This window comes from Ochlerotatus camptorhynchus, unplaced genomic scaffold, assembly GCF_037179485.1.
Source record: "Ochlerotatus camptorhynchus isolate MF236.1 unplaced genomic scaffold, CSIRO-AGI_Acam_v1.1 ptg000228l, whole genome shotgun sequence".
In the NCBI taxonomy this organism is placed as follows: domain Eukaryota; kingdom Metazoa; phylum Arthropoda; class Insecta; order Diptera; family Culicidae; genus Ochlerotatus; species Ochlerotatus camptorhynchus.
This window is the reverse complement of record NW_027040718.1, coordinates 1244176-1252575: the sequence shown is the minus strand read 5'-3', so window position 1 is coordinate 1252575 and position 8400 is coordinate 1244176.

The window sequence follows — 8400 nt, the reverse complement described above, 5'->3', positions numbered from 1 at the left end:
TCATCCAGGAAGGCTTTCGTTAAGGTACGTGATTCCAGATACGAGGTATTCCATATACCATCGGGGGTTCCACAAGGGAGTCACCTAGCACCTCTCATTTTCGTTCTGTTTAGTAACGACGTGTGTGATATGCTAAGTTCCTGTAAGTTGCTATATGCGGATGATCTTAAGCTGTACCGTGTGATCAAATCGATCGTGGATTGTTGCGCACTACAAGCTGATATAGAGCGATTGTCATCCTGGTGTCAGATGAATGGAATGCAAGCCAATGCTGCCAAATGCAAAGTGATTACCGTTACCCGCTCTCACTCTCCGATCATTTTTAATTACCAGGGCTGTTACAAGATTTTCTAAATTTGATCCGCGAAATCCGCGATTTCTCAAAAGAAATCCGCAACTTCAAATACTAATCCGCGACAAAAAAAACTGTTTTCATTACCTAGAAATACTATTTGTATACTACTACATGGCATTTCAAGCTTATTGCTTATAGCATATTAGATTTTTGCCTGCTCTCAACTTAGTGTTCTTTGAAGTACTTTCACATTTTAATTGAAAGCTTTCTATGCCTGTACCATCCTATACCCAAGTAAGTAGATAAATTTTCCAACGCGAAAAGTTAATAGTAAGGACGGGAAACGAACTCAGTCGCCTTCAGCATGGACTTGCTTTGTAGCTGCGCCTTTACCGACTGAGCTAAAGAAGTACGTTGAAAAAAAAATAAAATAAAAAATAACAATGTTTCATCTTCAGTTATTTATGTATAGTATAAATTCTGAGTTATTGGTGAACATAATACATACCACATACATCATGAGATTCTTTTGAATAATACCGACCAAACACCCTGCACATAATCGAAAAATTACCAGAGTTTCATAAGTCACACTTGTTGGTTACGTCGCGATTGTGTATTTCCACGGATATTTCTTGGGGTCTGGTCAATGGTGAGACATTTTCATGATTTTTTTTATTTCTTATATGAACCCAACACTTGTCGTTGTCAAATCATAACCGAATCTATATATGTGACTTTGTAGATCATGCACGACTTATAACTATGTATGCCGGAAATTATAGGTTTTCCAAATCGTCCCGGACATCAGTTGATTTGTTCTACTAGATCAACCAAGACTGCAATAATGTCTGTAGTATCGAGTAGTCTGTGGATCTTCAAATCATCCTGGAGTTCAGATAATTTGATCTACTACTAACTACCGAGATTGGGACAATGTCTTTAGTATCGAAATATTTCCAGACAGATGCACAGTCTCTATGTGGATCATGCATGAACTATTGCCATGTCTACCAGATGTTTTAAGTTCTCCAAATCGTTCTGGAGTTCAGATGATTTATTCTACTAGATCAACCATGACTGGGATAAAGTCTGTAGTATCGAAATATGTCCAAACAGATTCATAGTGTCTATATGGATAATGTTTAATTATTTCCGCGTATACCAGACGATCTAGGTTCTCCAAATCGTCCTGCAGTTCAGATGATTTGTTTTACTAGATCAACAAAGACTGGGATAATATTGGTAGTATCGAAATATCAATTTGGAAATCCTAGAACATTTGGCATACACGGAAATAGGTTGGCATGATTCACATAGACACTGCAAATTTGTTTGGGCATATTTCGATACTACAGACATTGAATTAGTCCTGAGTGATCTAGTAGAAAAATAATCTGATCTCCAGAATGATTTCAGAACCTATAACATCTTGTATACGAAACATAGACACTTTGAATCTGTTTGGACATATTTCGATACTACAGACATTATTGCAATTACTCGCATATATACGATTCGTTTATGATTTGACAACGAAAACTGCTATGTTCATATTTGAAAAAAAAATAAATAAGAAAATGTCTCACATTGGACAGACCCCAGGGAATTTCCGTGTAATTTCGGTGTGACCTATGGAATTGAGATCATTTCTCGATTATATGCAGAGTGTTTGGTTTGCACCGGTAAAAAAAATGAGAGCCAAATGAACAACAAAATTGATGACAGCAAAATAATCCCTTCGCGATTTTCGCGACATCATTTAATATTTCCGCGATTTTCGCGACTGAAAGTTCAAATCCGCGACAAATCCGCGAAAATCGCGAAATCCGCGCCTGTTGTAACAGCCCTGGATTACTCTATGAATCAATCGTCGCTGGAAAAGGTTAATGCCATTAAGGATCTTGGGCTCATCTTGGACAGCAAACTACGGTTTAACGAGCACATATCCATGACAGTTGCAAAGGCCAACTTCATGCTAGGATTTTTGCGCCGCAATACTGCACAATTCGACGACGTGTACGCCCTGAAAGCACTGTACTGCCCTATGGTCCGCAGTGTTCTTGAATATGGAGTACAAATTTGGGCTCCATATCATGATGTTCATGTACTGCGCATCGAGAGAATCCAGAAACAGTTTATAAAGTTTGCATTACGACGTCTGCCATGGTCAAATCCGTACCTCCGTACGAGCATAGATGTGCGCTTATTGGACTGCAAACACTAACAAATCGCCGAGTGTTTCTCTTCATATTCGACATGATTAGTAATCATATTGACTGCAGTTGTTTGCTCGGGAACATCAATTTCCACACTCCAGTTCGCCGTCTCCGCAACTATTACTTTCTGTGGACTCCCGGACATCGTACTGCTTACGGTTATAACAATCCTCTCGATAGATGTTGCAGACTGTTTAATGATGTTTTAAGAATAGGATTAAGTCACTTTAAACAGTCTGTATGGCTAAAATGGGATTGGTTTGTTTTATTTTCGAAAAGAGAAACTACTTATAATTACTATTTACAACTACAACTAACCTACAACTCAGCAAACCTTGGAAGCTCATCCATAACAGTTAGAGCTGTAAAAGGGTGTCCTCAAGGAGGTGTTCTTTCATCTCTTTTATGGTCCTTAATAGTTGACGAACTTCTCAAAAACTTAGAAGCAAAGGGCTTCGAGATAATCATAATAGTACGAGGAAAATTTGAAAATGTCATTTCAAATAGAATGCAAACTGCTTTAAATTATGTTTCGTCGTGGTGCACTAAAGAAGGGTTGAATATAAACCCTTCTAAGACCACTATTGTACCGTTCGCACTGAAAAGGAAATTTTCTATAAATAACTTAAAATTGAAAGAAACTTCTTTAGAAATTTCACGAACAGTCAAGTATCTGGGAGTCATTGTTGACAGTAAACTTAACTTGAATTCACATATAGAGCAGGATGTTAATAAGGCAATAAATGCTCTTTGGATAAGTAAGACAAATTTTGGTAGGAAATGGGGCCTAAAACCAAAAATGATCCACTGGAGTTATTTGACGATTGTAAGACACAGAATATCCTACGCATCATTGGTTTGGAAAAATCGACTCAGAAGAAGCTGGAGGGACTGTTACTGACCAACCGTATTCCAAGCAGAAATTCAAGCAATTCTTGAATGCTCTGTAATATGCTTGCGCAGAAATTATAAACATTCGAATATCTGCATTATGTCTGATAGTCAAGCAGCATTAAATGCTTTAAAATCAGCAACATGCAATTCAAAACTCGTATGGAAATGTGCAATGTCACTTCAAAAATTGGCCTGTCAAAACCAAGTAAACCTATATTGGGTTCCTGACCACTGTGAAGGGAATGAAAAAGCCGACACGTTAGCCAGACTAGGATCATCCCAGCAATTCATACACATAAAGAACAAAAATTGTTCCTATAAAAATAATGAAATTTCAATTTAAAAGTTTCTCCAATTTCGTAGTTTTAACAACGAAAATATTCAAAATCAAAACATTTTTTTCGGATTAAAAGTGTTTCTTTCAATTTCAACTTGTAATTTCAAAAGTTAATTTTTTAAAATAAAAGTCGCAGATCTTTCAAAACTTCCTCGTCATTGCGAAGATTTTGGCATCACTTGACCTTCGTTTGCCGCCTAATTTGAAAGCGTGAAAAATAAACCATATTGCTGTGTTTTCTACGTTTCCACATTACTCTCCCGTCGGTATCTCTTTCGAACTGGAATCGGTTCCCAAAAAGTGGTACGCCACCGCTAATTCATTTTCATCGGATTGCAGGTGATCGTCAAAGCAGCCAACGGAGGGAAGCAATGTTAGATGAAACATAAACTCTATCATAACATGGAGACAATGATGGCGTGCTTCAATTGACGGTAATTTGGTATAATTTTCAATGAATTTCCGATTGTTCTAATTGAGATGTTTTAATTTTCAGCAGCCTCAGTCTTGCCGGAAAGGAAGGTTAGGGTACGGCCAGGGTAGACGCGATTCGCGACGCGACGCGACCAATTCAAAAGAACCTTATTATTTATTATTATTCCTTGCGTGAGTCGCATCGCATCGCGTCGCGTGTTGCGTCTACCCTGGCCACGGCCTTACTCCCACCTCGACTCCACCCCCATCAAGATGCCACTTTCATTCAAGTACCCCCACACCGAGTCCGTCAGGAGTAAATTATTCCAGCTTTGATCAACAATCTTTAAAATAATACAATTCATACTGTAAAAGCTTCGGGAGCGTCACTTCTGCTGCTTTGTAATGGACAATATAATTATTATAAAAAAATAAATTAGAATAAAAGGAATTTCCCTGGTTATTTCTTTTAAAAAATAAAAGTAATTGATTTAAGTTTTATTCAAAAAAAACGTATGTAATTGCGATTAAAATGCTTATCATTTGAATTAAAATTTGTTATACGTCAATTTAAAAACTATAGGTTTTCAGTTTGACAGTTCTACAATTCGATTTGAAAGTTTCAACTTTTAAAAGTAGAAAGAGAGCTACTTTTGAATTGACAGTTAGGGGACTTTAGTTTTGAATGCTAAATACTTTCTACCAAAAAGAACCAACGCTAACTTTTAATTTTACCAATGGTTTTTTAAAATTTATTAACGATTATTTTTTGTGTGTAGGACCAGAACCATTCTGATGAGTTTCTGCTTGTTCTCTTAAAATGGAGATCAAGAAATGGAAAAAAAATGAAAGTGGAGACCAATTGGAACAACACTTCAATTGCTAGGCAGTCGAAACGGTTCATAATTCCGAACATTTCAATGACTAGCAAAATTCTTGAATTATCAAAGAAAGATCTCAGTGTCTATACTGGTTTGATAAAAGGACATTGTACATGTAAATATCATTTTAAGTTAATAGGAAAACTTCAAGAGGATATGTCGATATGTCGATTATGTGACATAGAAAAAGAAGACTCTGAACACCTGCTATGCTCTTGTGCAGCAATCTTCAATGAAAGGCGTATTTTTCTGGATAAGGGGCTGGCAGAACCCTTTGATATTTGGAATGCAGGTCCCAGTCAAGTAGTACATTTCATTCGAAATGTAATACCTGGCTGGGAAAATGCTTTTTGGTCAGTCTATGTCGGTCGCTTCACAAAATAGTGATACGACATAACTGATAAAGCAATATAAAAACGGGGAACAATAGATCAAAGTAATGAATATACCCAACACGAAAAAAACCTACAACTACTAACACATCTAACCTCTATATACAAATTGCTTATCAAAGCATATCCTGATATATTATTTTTTTCTGCAAATTTAGTCTTAATTTCGTTAATTCTATTATGTTGGGAATACCTGCCTCATCGTGTAAATTTGTTATTCTAGTGTCGAAAGGACGATCGAGTATCATCCTAAGCACTCTGTTTTGTGCCACCTCGACTTTGTTCCTGTGAGTTTGAGCACTTGATTCCCACACCGGTGCAGCGTATACAATTGCAGGTGCTATGATTTGATTGTAGACAGCCAGTTTGTTAACCCTAGAGAGGCGGGATCTGCGAGAAATCAGCTGATACAAACACCTGACTAAGCTTGAACACTTATGTCGTTTTCGTTTTTGCGGTGTAGCTACACCGGTGCTACACTGCCGTACACCGAAATATTTTAGGGTGTAGATATAGAATGCACCTTTGTTTACAAACAAATGATGTTGAGCTGTCAAAGACTCGCGTTTATTCCTGCTTACACTACACCAGTGCTACACCGCAAAAACGAAAACGACATTAACTCAAGAGCAAATTTTCATTATGTCGTAAGCAACATTCGCACCGATCCGAGAAAAATAAAGTTTTGTTTGGATGACCGAAAATTTATTCCTATTTCCAATTAAACACATATAATCCCATAGTGATAGCAATGTTTAACATATTCAGCCGGGTTTTAATCATACAAAGGCAAATCGCTAGCTTTCATGCTAAGAAATACTGGTTTTTAAGTCAAAAGATATTATACGTCGTTTGGTGGCCCCTATTGTTACTTAAGTCAAAGTGTATTTACCAGGTTATTCGGGAGAATTATCAATTACGTCTCCTTACGTGCAGCCCATTCATCATTTTAGGACCACCGAGATCATCTTAGCAACAAACAGTTCGATTTATTCACTTTAATAATGAGAAAGCGAAACGACGAAAGTACACTTTTCACGGGTTTCTCAGTGCTGTTACTTAAGGCAAACGGCATCTCCATAGAAATCGGGTGACTTAAGTAACATCGAAAACTATTTTGATCGGAAGGTGATTACGTCAAAAAGCAATTCGACTGGTAAATAAATTTAAAAATGGGATGTGATCCTATATTCGGACAGTATATAGTGTAATAGCAGGAGCATCGATTGACACTGATAGCTCGACTTTGTTTACCTTTGTTACATTCGACGTAATGAAAATTTGCTCTTGAACTAACGTCTTTTCTATATGCGAGCGGAACAGGAGCTTCCCATCGAATACCATTCCAAGGTACGTAACTACAGCAGACCACTCAACCCTTGTGTTATCCATGACTACTGTGCAAGAAGGTGCCGGTATCAGTTTGGGCGATTGCCTATGCAGGAACATGATAGTTTGGGTTTTGGAGGCATTGATTTTGATTTTCCAAGTTTTTGCATAGTCAGCAAAGGTGTCAAGGCATCGTTGTAGTTTGTTTGTAATTTCACGATATCGCGGTATCATCTGCGAACAGGAAGAACACGCAACCGTCTCCGAGGGGAGGAATGTGGAAAATATACAAGCTGTAGAGCAAGGGGTCCAACAAGCTGCCTTGCGGAATGCCTGCCGGGATGGAAAATTTGTCTGAGAGACAACCATTCAACGATACCTGGAACGACCTTTGCTGAAGGTAGTTACGGGTAATTTTGACCAAATGCAACGGTAGTTATTTTGAAGTTACAAAGCTGGTATATAAGTCCGTCATGCCAGACAATGTCAAACGCCCTTTAGCCAGAAAAGATTGTGTTTTGCTGTGGCTAGCTGCGCGCACGCTGAGTAGATAGAAAGAAGATTGATGATGATTCTGAAGATTTCCTGCAATGATGATGATGATGCGCGATGCAAGTAGATGCGAAAGAAGATTTTTCGAAGATTTATTCGCTAGTGTGAGATTTGTTGAGCATCTAAACCCTCAGTTAAAACTGCATAGACTTTCATGCTAAGCCTTTTTTATGATTAGGTTAAATACGCCGTCAAAACTGGGGGCCTTCATATTCTTTGAATATTTCAGCACTGAGCAAATCTGTTCTACCGTAATTCTATCCTCCGGAGGCACGGCACCAGGGGAGTAATCTACATTTTGGACGCATTGCGTCACCTGATTTTCGAGCGGATAGTTGGAGCCAAGCAAATGCGATTCAGCAATATGATTGCTGATCGCATTTGCTTTCTCTTGTGGGGTAATGAGCCGATTATCATCATTTCCGACTCTGAGAGGTGGAACGGGTTTGGGATGAATTTTCAGCACCTTGGCTACCTTCCAGAATCGACGGGAGCGGTCATCCAGATTCTGAACAACACGCTCGAAACTTTTATTTCGGAGAGCGTCCATTCTGAAAGCAATCTGCCTGTTCAGATCGATCATTGTACGTTTTTAAGCAGATCACCAGTCCTCTGAAACTGGCGTCTACGCACATTTCTCAAGCGAATCAGTAATGGGGTGTGGGAACCAATGGCAACAAACTTACCCCTCACAGGAACTTGTCGAACACACGTCTCGTCATCCACGGATATGGCCTGGTGGATTCCTTCCAGAGCCCGGTCGATGTCCTCTACGTTGTCAAACGGCGGATTTTCATTGCTGTTTCTGTCAACCACATGCCCAAACTGCACCCAGTTGACATGATGGTAATCTTTGCGCAGGCTTTGAGCAGGTGTCACGTTGATCGCCATCGGTTTGGATAGTTCAAAGTTCGATAGAAAAAAGTCCAACGTGGAAGGCTTTCCCGCCGGAGAGATGAATGTCGGTTCATCCGGGAATTTCACTGTATACAGCCCATGCTGCGAGTGGTCGAAGAACAGACGTCCGTTCAGATTCCGCTGATAGTTCCGCGTATGCTTCGTGGCGGGCATTTAAATCGCCCCCAAT